We start from the raw sequence: 19,483 nt of genomic DNA, 5'->3' as shown, positions 1-19,483 counted from the left end.
ATGGGCAACTGAACTAAACAGACCTTTTTCAAAAGAAGAAATTCAAATGGCCAAAAAACACATGAAAAAATGCTCACCATCTCTGGCCATAAAGGAAATGCAAATCAAAACTACACTAAGATTCCACCTCACCCCTGTTAGAATAGCCATCATCAAAAACACCACCAACAACAAGTGCTGGCAAGGATGTGGGAAAAAAGGAACCCTAATCCACTGCAGGTGGGAATGCAAGCTGGTGCAACCACTCTGGAAAAAAATTGGAGACTCCTTAAAAATCTAATGATAGACCTGCCATATGATCAGCAATCCCACTCCTGGGGATATACCCAAAGGAATGCAACACAGGCTACTCCAGAGGCACCTGCACACCCATGTTTATTGCAGCGCTATTCACAATAGCTAAGTTATGGGAACAACCAAAATGCCTCACTATTGATGAATGGATCAAGAAAATGTGGTACTTGTACACAATGGAATTTTACTGAGCTATGAAGAAGAATGAAATCTTATCATTTGCAGGTAAATGGATGGAACTGGAGAACATCATTCTGAGTGAGGTTAGCCAGGCTCAGAAGACCAAAAATAGTATGTTCTCCCTCATATGGGGACTTTAGATCTAGGGCAAATGCAGCAATGTTGTTGGACTTGGATCGCAAGAAAAGGGGAGAGCACATGCGGGAGATATAGGAATAGGTAGAAAAACCAAAACATGAAAATGTTTGATGTCCCCACTCCAGAGGAACTAATACAGAATCCTTAAAATGACATGTTATCACTAGCAGGGGATCAGGAACCAATGTAAAGATCAGTTAGAGTTGAATCAACATGGGTCATTACACATGGGTACATGAGAGCAATAGTAGGAATCTTTCTGTATAGCTATCCTTAACTCAACTAGCAAAAATGCTTTGTCTTTCTTACTATGCTTATGTCTTTTCTTCAACAAAATCAGTCACAAGGGCAGAAGAGGATCTGCCTGAAACTGAGGAGGGGAGGAGGGGAAGGGTGGGGTGGGGAGGGCAGGGTGGAGTAATGACCCAAACAGTGTATGCACATGTGAATAAATGAACAAAAAAAAAATAAAATAAAATAAAAAACCAAGATCATCCTTCGACTTCTCTTTTTCTGTGATCACCTAGTCTCTCTGATCCACTCCTGTGTTTGTCTACGTAACTCTTCTTCTATACTTATTTTGCCTCAAGCATATCTGCCTCTGCCCTATTCCTCTAATGAAGTATCTTGCGGTTAAAAGTAATCCAATCTTTCTTAACCCCAAAATTCAAGCTTACTAAAACAAGCCTCTGAAAAGGTCCCCCACAGTCAAGTGTCTACTCTTTTCCCAATCGGATGTGTGTGGAACAAAAGTCAAACAGTACCCCTGTGGGGGATGGTATCCTACCTGTCAAAGTGGAAGACCTTTGTCACAACAGGAGAAAAGAGGAAGCAAGTACCACAAAGCCAGTCTATGAAGAGACGATTGAAACTGTGGTTAAAAGATTGCTCTAGTAGCCATAGCTTGCATTTTCTTCAAGAATAACAGCTAATAAATAGTACTTAATTTGCTTAGGTCAATGTAATTTATACATTTTAAAATTACAAATTTTCTTTATGCTGTGAATTCATCCAGTTCATTTAATGTAATTTAATCCATGCATACATAACTTTATTAGGAATATATCCACCTCAAAAAACATACATACATGTATTTGTTCATTATTACATTTCAGTTCATTATGCGGGTGTTTGTTTTATGTCTGCACAAATGTTAACTTTTGTCATCACTTTTGCAAAGTACTAGTTTAATGCTTTTTCATATTAATCTAACAGTAACTGGTTCTCTTTAATTTTTCTTTCAGGTCTGATTTGCTAATTTAATACTGTTACGAATGTCCTATTACTCACCAACATGTTGCTTCTCTTCTGAAAAGTTCTCTTAGTCCCTTTCCTCTCATTATCATTTTAAATACAAGTATTAAAGAAGGAAAATGGATATTTAACTCAAAGTTTTGTCAACCACTGTCATTCAAGTGAAATAGTTCACATAAGTGTTTAATAAATGAGCTCTATAATCTCTTTTTTCCTAAAAGATTTTTTAATGTTAGGTCTATATTCTATCATTTTGGTGTTGCTAAATTATTTCTCAGATAAACCAATTTAATAAATGTTTTCTTTACTATTGATTAACTGTGCTGTGGTTTGAATATGGCTTTAAGGATCCCTATGTTGGAAGTTCAGATCCAGGGCAGCGACACTATTAGGTAATAGAACCTTTAAGAGTCATGTGCACTCAGAAAGTGTTAATGTATTTCTCAAGGATGTTTGAATTAGTCCTCATGAGAGGGTTTTGTGAAAGGACAAAACCTAGCCCCATTCAGCACTCTTGCTTCTTGCTTCTTGCTTGAAGACATGATCACTTGCTCCTGCTCATGTTCTCTCCATTGTCATCCTATGATGCAGTCAAGATGGTCTCCCAGAACTGAGTGGATGCAGGAGCCATGCCCTTGAGCCTCCAAAACTCTGAGCTACACAAACCACTTTTCTTTAAGTGCCCTGTCTTAGTATTTCCTTACAGTGATAACAAGCCAGTGAAAACAAGTCTTATTATTTTCATGAGTGCATTAATTGAGTGATTGCTGTATGCACTTTTTTCCTCTTTGCGTTTTTTGAGTGATTGCAAAAAGCTCTTCTGTCTTTTCTTTCTGCATGAAGAGACAGGCCAAAAGTGACATTTCTAAGAGGGTTTCTAAGAAGTATGCACATAGTTTTATTGACAAATATGGCATGAAATGAAGTTGCCTGGAGTTTATTTCAAGATGCACAAAGGCTTCCAACAGCAGAAATAGAAGGAAATTAATTTTTATTTTATAGTTTTAAAAGAATTTCATTGAAATAAAAATAATTTCATTTGTAAAAACTTGAATTGCATAGTTATTTTCTAAAACAAAATTTACAACTTTTCTACTTATGTTTAAAAGCTAATAGGATTTACTTGGAGCATTTCATCCTTCAAACATCTTGGTGTCCTCAGCAGAATATGTAGGCACTTTTTACCATAGTGTACCAAAAATGAAACTTGAAAGATGTTATTTCTGCAAACATTTTAGTGGCTATTAAAAAAGACTTTAAAATGCAGATCTTTTTCGACATCTTGAATGAGCCAGGAAAATATTTCTATGATGAGTCACCAGTGCAAATGGCAAGGAAAAGTAGCTGCCAACTATATGACATTTTTGAAAAGGTGAAACTGTGAAGATACTAAGAAAAAATTTGTATTACAATGTGGATTTACGTTAATATACATTTCAAAATACATAGACTATATAATGAGAAAAAATGAATCATACTGTGAACAATGAAGACATTGGGTGAAAATATCAACTTAGGTTTATCATTGTAACATATTTATCCCTCTAGTACCAGACCTTAACAGTGGAGGTTTTGTGTGGAGGAGGACACAGAATTTTAGTACTCTGTATTTTCTACTCAAGTTTTATGCAAATCTAGAACTGTTATAAAAGTTAAGGTTATTGGTTAAGAGAAAGAGAAAGAAAGACACTGAATTTACAGAGTTTGAACAGAATATTGTCACAATGGTTATGGTAAGGAATTAGACTAAATTTACAAATGTGAGAACAAACTCAAGACTAAGAGGTCAACAAGACTCACATTGACATTGATTCCTAGAGGTGAATAATAAGTAAATGACTAAAACTACTGAAGCAAATGAAACAACTTGATCTTGACCAAACTGAAAGGTTAAAAGAAAAAGCATTGCAATTTTTGCAATATCTGTCAATTTTACCAGTCTTTATGCTCCTCAGAATTTATATTGTTTTCCACAACAGAGTTAAATGTACAGCAATGTAGTTGGTCTACATGGAAGCAGATTGGTTTAGTTCTGCAATGGGTTTAGTCTTGGCATTTCCACTTTGAACTCTGCAAGTCACTTAATGGTTCATCTACCTTCTTTCTATCTTTCTTCCTGAAGCTATTTTCTTTTGAAGCCACTTTTACTCCTTCTGCTAGGTGTATTCTCCTAAACATTGGTCACTCTCCTCTGCTTCTTACTATAACTTGAGGAAATACAAGTGAACTGTCCTGGATTGAGACTAAACTTTCAGACAATTGACTGAGAAAGAAAGACTAAGAATCCCTCACAAACTTAGGATTTAGAAAGAATTTTTTTTCATATCATTTGAAGAGGGCCTTCATCTAAAGTGTGACTTGGAATTTTGTTCATTTAAATTTAAACTCATGGGCACTATAAACAATTTCAATCATTATCTTATGTTCAAAAGGACAATTGAAATTTGAAATTGCTTGTCACACAGTCCTTTTCTTTGTGAGTAGTGAATGACTCATTATTTACTCCCATTCCTACCTCAGAATTTTTTAATTCTTCTGCCCCTATGTTCTTGCATCTTTGCCCATCAATAAATAATTCCTTTTATGCAGTTTTGATATTTCCTTCTTTTTCAGAGACTGTATAAAAATCTAAATTCAGGATTTATACTCCATTTTCCTTTATCTTCCCCATGGGCCTCACACACACACACACACACACACAACTCTCTGATTTACCCTCTAAACTATTCCTGTCTCTCCATCTCTGCTTTTTACCTTACTATTATTTGTTTAACTCAGAACTTTTAGATAACACAAAAATTCTTAAGAATGTTGAAATAACACACCTCAGAAAGTTAATGAATTGTTGAATTGCAAGAGAGTATTGTCACAAGGGATCTTTATACTTTCAAGTCTGTAACTTATTCTCTCATTTATGACAGAACAGTGAAAAGAAGGAGTGTGAGACAATAAGAACAGAGAGAACCCCTTCATAAATCCTGTCTAGAGAAACACAAGCTTTCTAGATTATACCATGGAGGTAGGAAATAAGTGAAGAATACTAAACTCAGTTTATATCCATAGACCTCATCTTTTATGATGAGGCTTTGGGGTTTATGCTTTTGGAGGTGAGAGTGAGGTATAAATGTATATATTGCTGAAATTTTATTTTTAAATATAACACTGATATGTAAACATACAGATAAGGCAGAGGGATCTCTATCCCTATTTTTCATCAATGTAAATTTTTACATATGAGTATTTTCAGTAATCTTGCCCAGGGTATTTTAATCTATTCATAATCTCCTGCTCTTTTCAAAGAAATGCAGTTTATGAACCAAAAAGGGCATGTTAAAACTTTATTTGTACCTTGACTTGAATAAACCACTTTTAAAAATAAAGGATAATTTTTAAGGGTTCTTGAAAATGTGAATGTGTACTATATGTTAGATGACATTGAGGAATTTTTAATACTGCGATGTGTGGTAATGGCAAGATGATTATTTTTAAAATGCCTATTGAGACTTTAGCTAAAATTCTAACAGCTGATATACCTATCAATGATACACTTTAGTTTCTCTAGCCCATCCTAATCTAAAACAGAGAAGTCTATAAAACTGCAAAAATGATCATTATTGAATGACTGATCATTGTGGAATATAACTGGTAGACATTCATTTTATCAAATCTCATGAGTTTGAAAAATTCCAAATATAAAGTAAAAAAAGAAAAATACCATCCAAAGTAGTAAATGCCTAAACAAACACAAAATAAATATTGGCAACCAGATGAACAATAGAAAAATTAAATATTAAACCACTGCCTTTGAATAATGTCTAAAGTGTTAAATGCAGACATATGTTTCAAAGCCATTTAGATTAAAGAAAAATGCAATCAAAATCTTCATAAAACTCAGTTATTCAGATCTAAAACCCTGAAAAGCACCATAAGAATCATGATGTGTGGGAGGGAATTACTGAATCTCTAAAAATAGAGTACCCTCCACTTACACACTATCAAAGTTCAGTCATATTTTATAGGATATTGAAGTGTTCATTCTCACAGAACCATTGAATATTAGACAAAGAGGCAATCTTAGATGACACTCTAATCTCATCTACATTCCATATCTTTTCATTTTGAGCTACCAGTACAAACAGACAAGTCCTCAAGTTTCAAAATGAGTAGATAAACAATATACTCTAATTTCAAGTTATAGAATGATTTGAACAAGTTATAGAACCAGGCCTTTCTCTGGAAAAATAACCTCTAATAACAACCAAGATCTTATACTTGAACAGTTTTCTCTAAGGTTCAAACTTTATTTTAGCTTCACACATTTCAAAATCATGCAAATCTTAGAAATTATATCACCATAACCAATTATTCCTATTATTGTACAATTAATTTGTGTGAGTTTTAAAATTCTATCTGAGTCCTGGGGCTGGAAATGCTTTGGACATACATACAGTGTAGTTCTAAGTAGAGGCTATGCCAGATATGTGTAGTACCTAATGTGGAATTGTTGAGACAGGAGTTGGCAAACTAATACCTGCAGTCCAGATCTGACCCACATCTCTTTTTGTAAAACCAGTTAAACTAGAACACACACACACATATTTGCTTATATGGTGTCACTGGATTCTTTAATGTCACCATGATACGGTTGAGTAACAGAGACCATAAGACTAATATATACTGCATATAGAAAAAGTCTGCTGAACTCTGGTCTGAAGCATGACTCTCAGCAAAGTACCAATGCAATAAAAGATTCTCAGATTAACTAGGTCAATACAAAGATACAGAGAAACTGTTGTTGAACTTGTGTTAACATAAGGATAGTAACCATATTGTTGTATGTTCTAATGATGACTTTATTGATATATTTTGTAGAAATATATTATTAGGTCTTCTTTAATAAACCAGAACAGGTACCACTGGCAAGTCAGTGATAATGACTAATCCTAGAAAAAGACATTCTTATTTTCCTCATGATTTCCATTATAACATTGATGATAAGCTTTTTGGTTGTATTTAGAAAGAAAAATAAATAAGATCCATAAATCCTTAAATTCTCAGTCAGGAGCCTGCTACTATTATAGCTTTCGTTTCAAATTACACAATAAATTGACATTTGTATTAGAAAACTGACCCTTCTTTTTTGTTTTGTTTTGTTTTGTTTTATTCATTTATTCACATGTGCATACATTGAGGAAAAAAAACCCTAATAATAATCAACAGTTTATACTTGAACAGTTCCCTTCTCCAAGGAGTTAAAAGTAATCATAGACTATTTTAGCTCCACTAATTTCATTCTTGTATCATACCTATCCTCTGAGTCTCTCTCTTGGCCTTAATATAATTAAGAATTATTTTCTTTTTTTCATGCTCACTGTCTCTCTCTCTCTCTCTCTTTTTCTCTCTCTCTCTCAATCTCGCTCAAAAAAGAATTCATAGTGATATTGTTTAATTCTGGATAAACTAAAGAACTTGATGACTGTAATAAAAGCAGAAGAAACGATTTTCTTAACCCCTTTTTTTCTGTCAAATACTAACTCTTTTTGTGTAATCTTGCAAATTAACCTTTTCTCACAACAATCCTCCTTAAACTTCATTTAGGAATATTGATGAAGTTCAAATGGAGCTGGGATATATTTTCTTGCCCAATAAATGAATGAAATTCAGTAATAATGATGCTTTTGAATCCCAATTTTCCAATATCAACCTTAAACCATCTAGGTAGTTTGGGATTCTAATAACATCATGGTGGTCATATGTCACAGGTCCAGACCAGGATGGCCTTGACAGCCCAAGATAAGTATAGCTACATTATAGCAGAAATGAAACTTGAGTCTATGTAGGTTTTGATGTTTCTTGAGAAGACCTGTTGCAAGCATTTGTCAAGTTGGATTTGTGATGCTGAGATAAATAAGACGCAAGCCTTACTCTGTTGATAAAGAATCTTGTGCATTACAAGATTCATTGAAGAAATTTAACAAGTTCCATATGGAAAGATTGTGGTGTTATTTTGTTTTTCCAAAATTTTAAAGATGAGTCACAATATCTTGTAACATGTTAACAAAAGCCTTCAAAGCTGGTCCTCTATATGGGAGTTCTTCAGTCAATGAATCAACTGACAATGAGGCTACTATCAGTCATCACAATTTGTGTGGTAAATAAAGGAATGACAGAATGCTAGTCGTGTGTTATTAGAGCTAGCCAAGAAAGGAATAGTTGTATTGAATCTCATTATATCTTATATGTAAAACATATGTGCAACGGGGCATAGTACCAAAAGCCTATAATCCCAGTACTCAGGAGTCTGAGGCAGGATTTGAGGCAAGCCTGGAATATACAACAACTTTCAGGATATTCTGATACTATTAGCATGACCCTGTCTCAAAAAAAAGAAAACATAAACACAACAAAAATGCAATAAATATTCATAAATCATCTGATATTTATCTCTGACTCCATTTAATTTTCCCTTCTTTCTCCCCCTCCCCTTTCTCTCTCTCTGTGTCTCTCTCTCTCTCTCTCTCTCTCTTGTTTTTGTTTTGTTTAAGTGTTCTGTTTTTTCTTGCAGTGCTGAGGATCAAAACCAAGACCACACACACGCTATGCATGCACATTACCACAGCTCAGACTGTTATTGAGTGAAAAATGAAAAATAAACATATCAAAATAGAGTTGGAAGCAATGAAATATGGGGAATTCTCTTGTGCTCAAGTAGCATAGTTTCAATGAATTGCATAAAATGGGCTTTGAGACCACATGCATTTGGAAGGACATATTTGTGTGATGTTTTATTTATAAAAAATGTCCAGAAACAAGTGAGAGTTGAGTTATAGATTACTCAGGGCTATGTAATAAAAATAATTATCCTCACTAATAAAATCTACAGTTAAAATTTATTAAGTGGGAAAACAATTTAAAATTAAATTTTAGGGGGGATAACAGAGAAAGAAGGAGGGGGTGAATTCAACTATGCTATATCGTAAGGACTTTTGTAAATGCCACAGTGTACCCCCAGAACAACAATAATATAATAAAAATACTTTAAAAATAGAAATATATTTTATCTGTCTAATATTATACGTGAAAATACAGTCTATTTTTCTTCCACTCTACAGCTACATGTTAATTATAAAAATTTTTATGTTAATAGTTTTTGAGAATTAAATAATTATAATTTACTGTTAAAAATCACTATTTTAGAAAATTATTCTACATGGCAGAAGAATGATGTGTATACTCTGCAAAGAGAAAGGGGATTTCCATCTGAGGTTTTTTGTGACTATGATTTCCTTGCATTTATTTTTGATTATTATTTGTTTTGATGATTGGCATACAGTAGACCCGTGGCACCTGCAGGTATATAATTCCAAGGAGGCCACCACTAAGAAAAAAGAGCAAATATTCAGGATGCATAGGTTTCACTACTCTGAAGTTACTAAAATTTACCTGTTCCATACATACAGTAGGGACATGTGGAATATCCATTATTAAAACTGAATGGAATAGGCTATATTACTGCCACAAAAACTACTGCTGCTTACATTACTATTACTCACTAAAAACTGGATCTTATTTCATGCTCTTTACCTCAAATACTGCAATGTTTAATTAGTTTGTTCCATAAAGCTGCCTATCTTCTACTAAAAGCATGCCACCTTTCAATGAATCTCTAAAATGCTCACTTAATCACTTAAATTAAGCACATTTCAAGCCCCTTTTTAGCGTGAGAGGTTGCTACAACTTTTACCCTGCTTTTGGTGTACCACTTGCTTTTTGTGAGGCATATTTTCACAAAATTAAGGGCAGGGAAACAGCAGATCACACAATTTAAACCCAACTGATGATGACCGTGGACTGACTGAGAGCTTCTCCACATCAACTGAACTTTGTGATGCACATGTAGAAATTAAAAAGTTTTGTTTCTGAAATGTATTTTGATTTTTAATTTTATTTTTTTTCTTTACTGCACTTGGTCAGAATCGCGTGTCATAAATCTGAAAACAAGACAGGCTTATTGCATCACTTTTTTTTCAGTACTGCAGATTGAACTCAAGCTCTTGTGTATAATAGGAAAATACTCTACCAATTGAACCTTACTCTGAGTCCTTTGGCTTTTAGTTGCTTTTCTAGGTTGTGTGTAAACACTAACTTGGCCAGGGATGACCTTGATCTTCCTACCTCCTTCTGGGATTACAGGCTTACACAACCATGCCTGGCTTGCTTAAAACTGCAATCCTTCTGTTTCCATTTCTCCTATACCTGGGATTACAAGAATGTACCACAATGCCAATCCCACATGTTACTTTTTGTTCTGCCATTTATTGCAATCAAAAAAATATTCAAGCATCTACAACCTTCTATTAGCTAGCTCTATTGTTAGACATGACAATATCAATTCATTAATTTTACTATTAAGCAAAATAAAAAAGTACAGAAATATTGATGAATTAAAAAATAGCAGGAATATTTTATTATAAACAGTAGATTACAAACTATTACTTAGATAATATTAAGGAGTGTCACAGGTGGTATTGTTAAGTCATTATATATCTCCTTTAAATTGATGTACAACCTGCCAAGTTTCTGGGAATTCTAGAAAATAGAGCATAATGTGTAGAAAGTAATGTCTGTCAATATCTTGAAATTTTCTTTTTAGCCATTTGTGTAAAGCTTCCTCCACCAAAGTATTCACCATCACTGCTACTGAGCTATGAAACTGTTTGACTAGAATTGCACCTCCTCTTCCTTCCCCTCCTACATTTTTGCTAACAGTGCTAATGCGCTATCAGATGGCTGAAATGAAAAGTCAATCCTGACAGCTGTAGTATGAAGAAGTGTGTGTGCGGGGAAAATGACACAGAGTTAAGCACTATTAAGTTATCATGTTTTTATTATTTGAGAAGTGAATGCAATGAGCTTTTGCTTAATTTGGGGCATCCTTAATTTTTATCATCTGCACAGCATGCATTATATATCTGATGCAGAAAACAAATGGTAGCATAACAAAAGTAATTCTGTTGACACTTTCATTGTCTAAACAAAACCCATTACCATTTACCTGAAAATGATGAGTTACAAGGGAAAGTCACCGATTGGTTCCAGAAATCATCATTAAAGAACCGTCAACACAGTCTCATTTCTGGTGTCAGAAGTAGAATTTCTTTAAGCACTATCTATATTTTTGGTAGAGTTTAGTAGGCCAGTGCCAAGTCTACATTTGATTGTTATAACTGGAAAAATACTGCTTCCAATTGTCTCAATCAAATGCCACCATATTTGATTATTAAAGCATAGTTTTATCCAAATGAAGATTAAAACACATAAAATAACATGATATAAATTAGAACTTAACTTAAACTTAAAAAGCTTCAATAATAGGGTGAGTTGATAAAAAGTATTTAGAACAATTCTCCAAACAGGCATCAGTGAAAGTATATGGATGTAATTTTATCAGATCAATTAGGTTTGTTGACACAAGTGCTGAAAATCAAATGGCATAAGGACTCTGAAGTATATGAAATGTAAGAATTAAAGAATGGCTAGCCTATATAATTTAAGAACAATGACAGTTTAATTATTATAATTCTGTTTATAGGTAGAGCTGATCATGTGATTATTATCAAATAAAAATGATTCAGATTTTTCCCCCTAAGAAAACTTTTTTCTTAGTGTTGTTAAGGACTCTGAGATGACATGTAATTATTTGCTCCTACTGTTTCCACATTTTGCATTTCTTTCAAGGATTATTTCCTGTTTTGTCTTTTCCATTTCCCACTGAACTGATAGATTACTGATTACGTCCACTGATACCTTAACATTTGGTGATCTAACTTCTTTGATTCTTCTTCTTGTCTGATTTCAGCACCTGCCACTGACATCCTGCCTAGCTTCTTCATGGTTGTTTCTATCATTCCACTGAACAGCCCTTCTCCTCTGCCTGGTATGAGTATTTGTAATCAATAGCTATATAGTTATCCACCATATTATACTAAATTAGTTACTTTTCTCATCACTGTGACAGAATGCCTGACAGAAACAACTTAAGAATGAAAGATTTATTTTGTACATGATTTCATAGGCTTCTGTTCATCATGGTGAGTAAGGCAAGGCAAGGAATGTCACATCATAATGATCAAAAGGTAGAGTGTAGCAGGAGGGGCAAGAGCAAGAAAAAGCCACAAAAGACATGCCCTCCCTGCCTAGTTCCAAACAGGTCCTACCTTCCACAGTTTTACCACCTCCTAATAATCTATTCAAATTTTGAAGCTACCAATGAATTAAACCATACATTAAGTCAAAGCCCTCATCCAACCATCTTTAGAACACCTCACTTACATACCTAGAGGTGCAATGTACTAATCTCCTTGGTATTTCTCAATCCAATCAAGTTGACAATCAGTATTAGCCATCACAAGGTCACCCCTTGTCAACTTGACACCCAAACACATTTATTTAAACCATACTAAGTCCCCAAAAGGCTTGCATCAATCTCATAATACAAAATCTATTCAGTTCATCTCCGTGAAGCCCCATTGTCTTAGCAGTTCCAACATTGTTCAAAAGCACAAGTTCAAAGTTTCCTCTGAGATTCAAGACAACTCTTAGCTATGTGCCCCTGTAAAAATCAAAACTAAGTTACATATATATATATATATATATATATATATATATATATATATATATATAAATCAAAGTTAAAACTCAGTAGAGCAGATATTAAATCTTATATTTCCATGTCTGGCAGCATTTGAGGCACTAAGAGTAGATGAACTCCCAAAGAACTCCCAAAGGCTTGGGATCCCTTGCTCTACCATTACCAGTTGCAGGACCCATGACCTTTCTCTTGGGCTTATTCTGCTGGTTTCTTCAGCTTCTTTAGTAGATATTCCATACTTCTGGAATCTCCAACTTCCTGAGATCTCCATTGTGCCCTCTCTCAGGGTCTACCCACAGGATCCTGGCCTCCTAATCCTTCTTATTGTCCTGTAACTTTTGCCTCCTTGGACCATTTCTGCAGTGGTCTTTGGATGACTGGGTAGCTGAACCTGAGAAAACATCTCCTTAGGCAGTCCTCTATAAGAAGGGATCCCTGGACAGCTATACCTTCTGTCTTTCTCTCTCTCTTCAGTAGTACTAGTGTTTGAACTCAGGGATTTATGCATGTAAAGCAGAATCCCTTGAGGCACATCTCCAGTCCATTTTGCTCTGGTTGTTGTGGAGATGGAGCATCACAAACTATTTGCCTGGGCTGACCTTGAACAATGATCCTCCCAATTTCAGCCTCCCAAATAGCTAGGATTACAGAAGTGAGCCACTGGTGCCTGGCTTATCTTCTCAACACTCTTTAAAATGAGTTTACAATTTTGCACCCGGAGCTTGGAATGGATGTAATCTGACCAATTTCTAGGATGCCTTCCTGGTGCCTTTCCTATTGTCCTAAGAACAAGTGCTTGACTTCTTTTTAATGGTGCTAATCACTTCAGAAGCCACTCTTTCCATGGGTCCAAATTTATACATGCTTCTTTTCTTGGTAAATGGAAGTTTTTCAAGTTTTTCTGCTCTGGATTTTGCTCAATAAATCAGACTAAAAGTATGTAACAATGACCACGCATAGCCTGAATGCTGAACTGCTTAAAATTTACTCCAGCAGATTAAATAAATAGTCCACCACCTTTAAACTCAGCCTCCCACACATCCCAGGACAGAAACAAAACGCAGACAAGTTCTTTACCAGAATACAATACAAATGGCCTCTAGTCTAGCTCCCAATGTATTTCTTGTACCCACCTGAAACCTCATTAATACAGTGGTTTCTGTCTATATTTCCATCGGCATTTTGGTCTTCTGAGCTGCCACCAGAATGGACAACTGAACTCTGCTTACAACAGTTTAAGACTTCTTTAACCTGTGTCTCCAAACTCTTCCAAATTCTGCAAACGAATTCCAAGGAGTTCTGAGCCACACTGTCAGGTAAAGTCAAAGCAATGAACCCACTATTGGTACCAATTTTTGACAAACCACTTTCCTAATTTCTGTGACAAAATGAGTGACAGAAATAAATTAAGGGAGGAAAGGCTTATTTTGCCTATAGTTTCAGAGGTTTCAATCAATCATGGCAGAGAGGGCAAGGCAAAGCAGCTAACATCATGGTGTGCAAGAAGCAGAACCATAGCAGGAAGGGACTGGGCAAGATATAATCCCCAAAGACATGTCCCTGAGACCTACTTTTTCCAACTAGACACCAGGTTCTACAGTGGCATTGCCCAATAATTGATTCAAATTTTGAATCATCAGTGTATTAAATCATTCCTTAACTCAAAGTCTGTATGATCTAATCATCTCTGGAAATGCCTTAAGACACACCCAGAAGTGTGATTTACTAATCTCCTAGGTGTTTCTCAGTCCAACTAAGTTGACAGTCAAGATTGATCATACATATAATTATATTGTATCTTCAGTTCAAAGTTGAGAAAACTTAGTATAGTAAACAACACTATCCTGTCTTGCTCTGTTTGTCTTTTTGCTTATGTCAACTGGCTGCACAGGAGGTAGAGATCACTAGCTTTGGGACTACATTGAAAAATGAAAATTAGAAATGCCCTGTGACTTTTAGTGGCTAAGTTATATTTGGTGGCATTCAGTGCAGACAAATAGAAATAGCTAAATATCAACTTCAGTCCAGCATGGATATATATGAGAGAGACAAGCAACTCAGAATGAGTCATGGCCATAATACATACGGCTGGATAGAGTTGGAAAGTCTGTGCTCATTATCACCTCAAGCACCCAAAGCACAATGATTCATGGAAGCGTACCTAGGTAAATAAAAATTCAACTCTTTAACAAACAATCACCATCAAGCTTCAGGTCCAAAGGGAATATTCAAGAAAGGATGATAATAACTCCAAAGACATATACAAGATAGTTGCTGCACTGCAAATATCTTTGCCTTGATGGAGAAAACCTTGTCTCTAATCATCCCTAAAGATATATGTAAAAAAATGAAATTCTCATCTGGGTTTCAGTTGAGTTTGAAGTCTAGAAGTTTCCTTTATTTTGTGGCTATTGCTCGACCACAAACTGTATATATCACCCTGATTTATCAAAAAATCAGAAAAAAAGAAAAAGATTGCCCAAATTATAAAGAGCTCTTGACTCAGAATCTAGTCGGGTTCTGAGTTGGGACCAGAGAGCCCTTTCTTGGTAATTTTTCCCAGTAGATTACTCAGCGAACTTCTAACTGCAATCATCCTATTCTCACAAACATGATAGTATACAGGAAAACAAGTTACTACTTTTTGATAGTTTTGACTACATAACTCTAAAGACCTAGTAGTACATGTTTTGCTGCATTATCTTTTACATCTCATGAAATACATTTACATGGAGAAGAAAGATTATTCTCATTCATCTGTGATTAATAATGGAACAGCACCTTTACTAGAAATCAACCTTAAAATGAGCATAGCATTAATTATTCCTCTTCTATTTCCCTCTGTTTTATAAACTCCTTGTTTTATTTTACTGAGAGAAATTAGCTTGAGTTTGGTTTTAATAAAGTTATCATTTCAAGTATATTTCAAGAACGTAACTGAAGGGCCTTTCTGACACTGTCCTAGCAATGCTGTGGACAAAAATCACAGGATCTATAAGTGAACATATGGTTGTCTGTTCCTATGTAGTTCTTGCTCTAGAGATTCTGAGAGTACCAGTGACTTCAACCAACATTATTTCCAAAACTATATGCCCTAAATTCTCTCAAATAAACTAAGATGTATCATAATACTCTGTATACCATGAATAATCTGAACACAGCAAATCAGGAATAGGTATACTTTAAGATCAATCAGTAACGATTGTCTGTGGGTAGAGAGAGATTACTATTTAGACAGTCTTTACCATATACCCAACCATTCATTTAAACACTATATTCTTGATTTAACCATCCTACTTTATAGTTGCAGTAGATTGTTAATGTATTACATCACGTTGAGTGTAAAGAATATCCATGCCTTATTTTAAAGTCAATTTTAAAAGTATACATTCTTACCTCTATTAGGCAATGTTGTAACCAAATATTAAGAGAGCAGCCTGCATATTTCCTTCTTTTCAGAGTTACATTTTCAAAGGTTAAAGGCTTAAATTTGCTATCCCACCAAAGTCTTTAGTAAGTCTGATGAATTGCTTGGAGCTCAGCATACTTAGTTATTGGAATAAAATTCTCTGTAGAACAGAAATTGAATGTTGAAGGTTCTTTGCAATATGAGAATTTCAGAAAAAGTCACAACTAGAAATAGGAGATTCATTAGGAAATCATTAAGACCTTTTGAACTCAGTATTATGAAGCTTTGAGAGATTTGCTCTTATAAATGCATAGCACAATCTACTTTGATGTATGAGTTTAAGAATAAAATTTAACTACGCATAACTAATTGCTTAGGGTGCTTAAAAATGGGAATTCACAGATCATCGACCTCCATTTTGCTCCTAATTCAAAAATGTCTGTGCTACGTCTTTGAAGGAGAGGCATTTGACCTCTTCCTGGCTTTAGTTCAAGCTTTCTTGGGACATTTCTAACATTTAAAGTTCCTCCTCTCATTAATCCCAATTTACAACCTCAATTCTGGATCCCTGGGAATAACACAGCACTGGTATTTTCTTTCTTCCATGACAAAAACTTAAATATGTACAGCAAATCTTTTATTGTTTCGTGAAGCCATTCCACATATTTCATGAACTATAGTGCCTTCTCTTGTTCAGTGTATTAAGTACACATATTAGCTGGACAGTGTTCCAATTTACATGTTCAATGTCATATTGTTAGTTCAAATTGATCTTCAGGTTAACAAAATCACCATCAATTTTTTTTTCATTTGAACTGTTACCAAGGAAAGACTTCATTACTTTTCATTTGAGAAGTTTGTCATTTTGAATATAAACACTCAGATCTGTTAAATTTCATCACCTATCCCATCTACAATCCCTACTAAACTGAGTCTGAATCACGATTCCACTCCCTGACCACAAATGATTGGACTGAGAGAGATGCTCATCTACCAATTCCTTGCAAGGATAGACGGGTTTATTGACTATTCAAGAAAATGTCTCTTTAATAACCTGTGTTGAAAAAAAAAAGGTGAGAAAAACTGGTTAAGCCATTCATCTCAGGAATTAAAACAAAGGGAGAATAGCTCAGAGAGTTGCATATATACCAGTAGAAACACATGAAATTATTTTAGGTGGTATATATGTGATTTAAATGGAAGTATATTAAAAATGTTTGATTGCTCATATTTAAGGACTAGCACACTAGGTCCATTATTTTATGGACAGCAATTGAGGCATGTTAATAAAAATAACCCCAACCAATTCAAAATTAGTTAGAAGAAAAAATATTGAGTAAATAAAAGGCTCCAAAAAAACCACAAATGAGTGGAACATATTTTGACCTATTCCCTTAAGATCAGTTTTTATTAGAAAGTATTAGCAGCCTCCTTCTCTAGGAATGTATATTTTCAGATTTTTTATAGAAACAGTCAAATTTTATTTTCAGAAAAGATTTTTCCAATTCTTAAATAGTATAAAAATAAACATATTTGTTTCAAAAATTATATTTTACATAAGTTAATTTAAATACCTATTTTGTATGAGGCACTGAAACATTCACACACAACCTGAATTCCAGGTTCAGTCAGCAGGTTTATGTTAGTGATGATTGAGTTGATTTTTTTTTAATCCGTGTCATTAAGTTTTTTATACAAAAATGTTGACTATTGCTTAACCTTAAACTTTTCAAACATAAAATCTTAAAGAAAACTTTTCCTGAGTGATTTCTCTTCACTAAAATTTATTTCCTCTCCTTTCCCTTCTTGAGACATAGTTTTTCAGTTATTTACACAAATATTGATATTGTCCATAATCAATGGTTGATTTGAAAATATGAAATCCTGGGAGCTTTGTACAGAATATTTTTCTCAATTATGTTTTGATGAGTTACTGAAGCATCCACGGGACCTTCAAAATGTACATTTTGGTTAATGAGACTATATTCTGTGTGTTCTGGTACAGGTAAATACCAACAACATAAATTCTATTCTTAAAATCTCAGTCTCTTAATCCAATCATTTCCTTTGATATTTTACATAACAATTCAGAGAGGTAGTCACAAAAGGTTACATTGATTCTGACATAACAACCATAATGATTATAGTCTTAAACAGTTTATATAATATCCACTAAAACATAAATAATAATCCTCAATAAATTAAATCATATACAGTACCAAAACTGTCAGCTGACAATGAGATGTAGAAATCTGTTCATCATTATTTTTGGTTTTTTATTATTACTGCTCAGAACTACTCACTAATTGGTTTTATTTTCAAATTAGAAAGGGTATTCATTAGAACAGGAATAGGACTTTCTTCCTGTCCAAAGGAATCCCTTCACAGTTCTTTCCAAGGTCCTAACCTATAGAATTAGTTATAAATAAAATTTGGGGTCTTTCATTAAAATAAATAAATACTTTTTACTTTTTTTAACAAAAAAGTCTGTTATTTTTCTTTTATTCCTACCAAGGGGAGCTAAATAGTTCTGAGCTGAGGTTTTCCTGAAAATATGCAAAAAGTTCAAGTAAGAAATATTAATGGAGTTCAAAGACAGAGAGCTCTGATCTTAAAGTCTGGAAAACAAAACAGAAAAAATATAGTGATTGGAAGAGTTTCCCTTAATAAAATGGCTACAAAAAGAGTTAAAGTGGTAGCATGCAGATAGTCAGGCTTCATTTAAATGTCCATATTGAATTGGCTTATGGATACTCAGCTAAAATTCATGTGTGAAATGCATTTAAGCATTTTGAAGAGGTTTTTTATGAGGACACTGCTACTTTATGCACTGGGATATGGACTGCTGGATCATACTGTGAAACTGAAAATCTGAGAAAATAGATCATTATTCAAGTCCAGCTTTGTAATTCATTAACTTCACAGTAAAATCTGTTAAGTCCAGGCCTGCATTATCCAAGGTTAAGATAAAGTCTCCTTCAAAAGCTGAAAATCAAAGTTGAACTTTAATTTAGAATTCTTCTTATTCTTTATTTCTAACGTAGACATAGATTTTTGGTTTTGCTTTTGCTGCAATAGATTTTGTTTGCAAATATAAACAAATTCTGAAATCTCTTTATATAAAATATTCTTATTTTAAGGTAGGACTTGATACAGTAGCATTTGATTTAAAAGGAAGCTGTAACCATCACATTCAATAGATTTTTCACTCCTAGTAAAAAAGCAAAATCTCTTATACAATATTTTAAGCAGCAATTATAGTATACTTTCTCCTGATTTTATTTTTATTTTTTTATTTTATTTTTTGCCATTTGCTTCACTTTGTATGTCTCAAAGTCTTTTTTTTTCTCCTGAATTTAGATATTTAAAATCTATGATAACTTCTTTATGTAGGTACAAGTTTAATAACTTTAGTCTGGGAAATAAAATAAGCTTTCAAAAGTGAATTCAGAAATCTCAAGTTATGATTTAAGCCTGCTTTAACAAAAATATGAAATGATTGTTCTTGTCTGTTTTAAAAATTTGTTTAAAAGTGCACTTGTACCCTTTTTTGTTAG

Source organism: Castor canadensis, chromosome 12 (genome assembly GCF_047511655.1).
Source record: "Castor canadensis chromosome 12, mCasCan1.hap1v2, whole genome shotgun sequence".
NCBI lineage: Eukaryota > Metazoa > Chordata > Mammalia > Rodentia > Castoridae > Castor > Castor canadensis.
The sequence above is the reverse complement of the archived record's forward strand: the minus strand, read 5'-3'. Positions refer to the sequence as shown.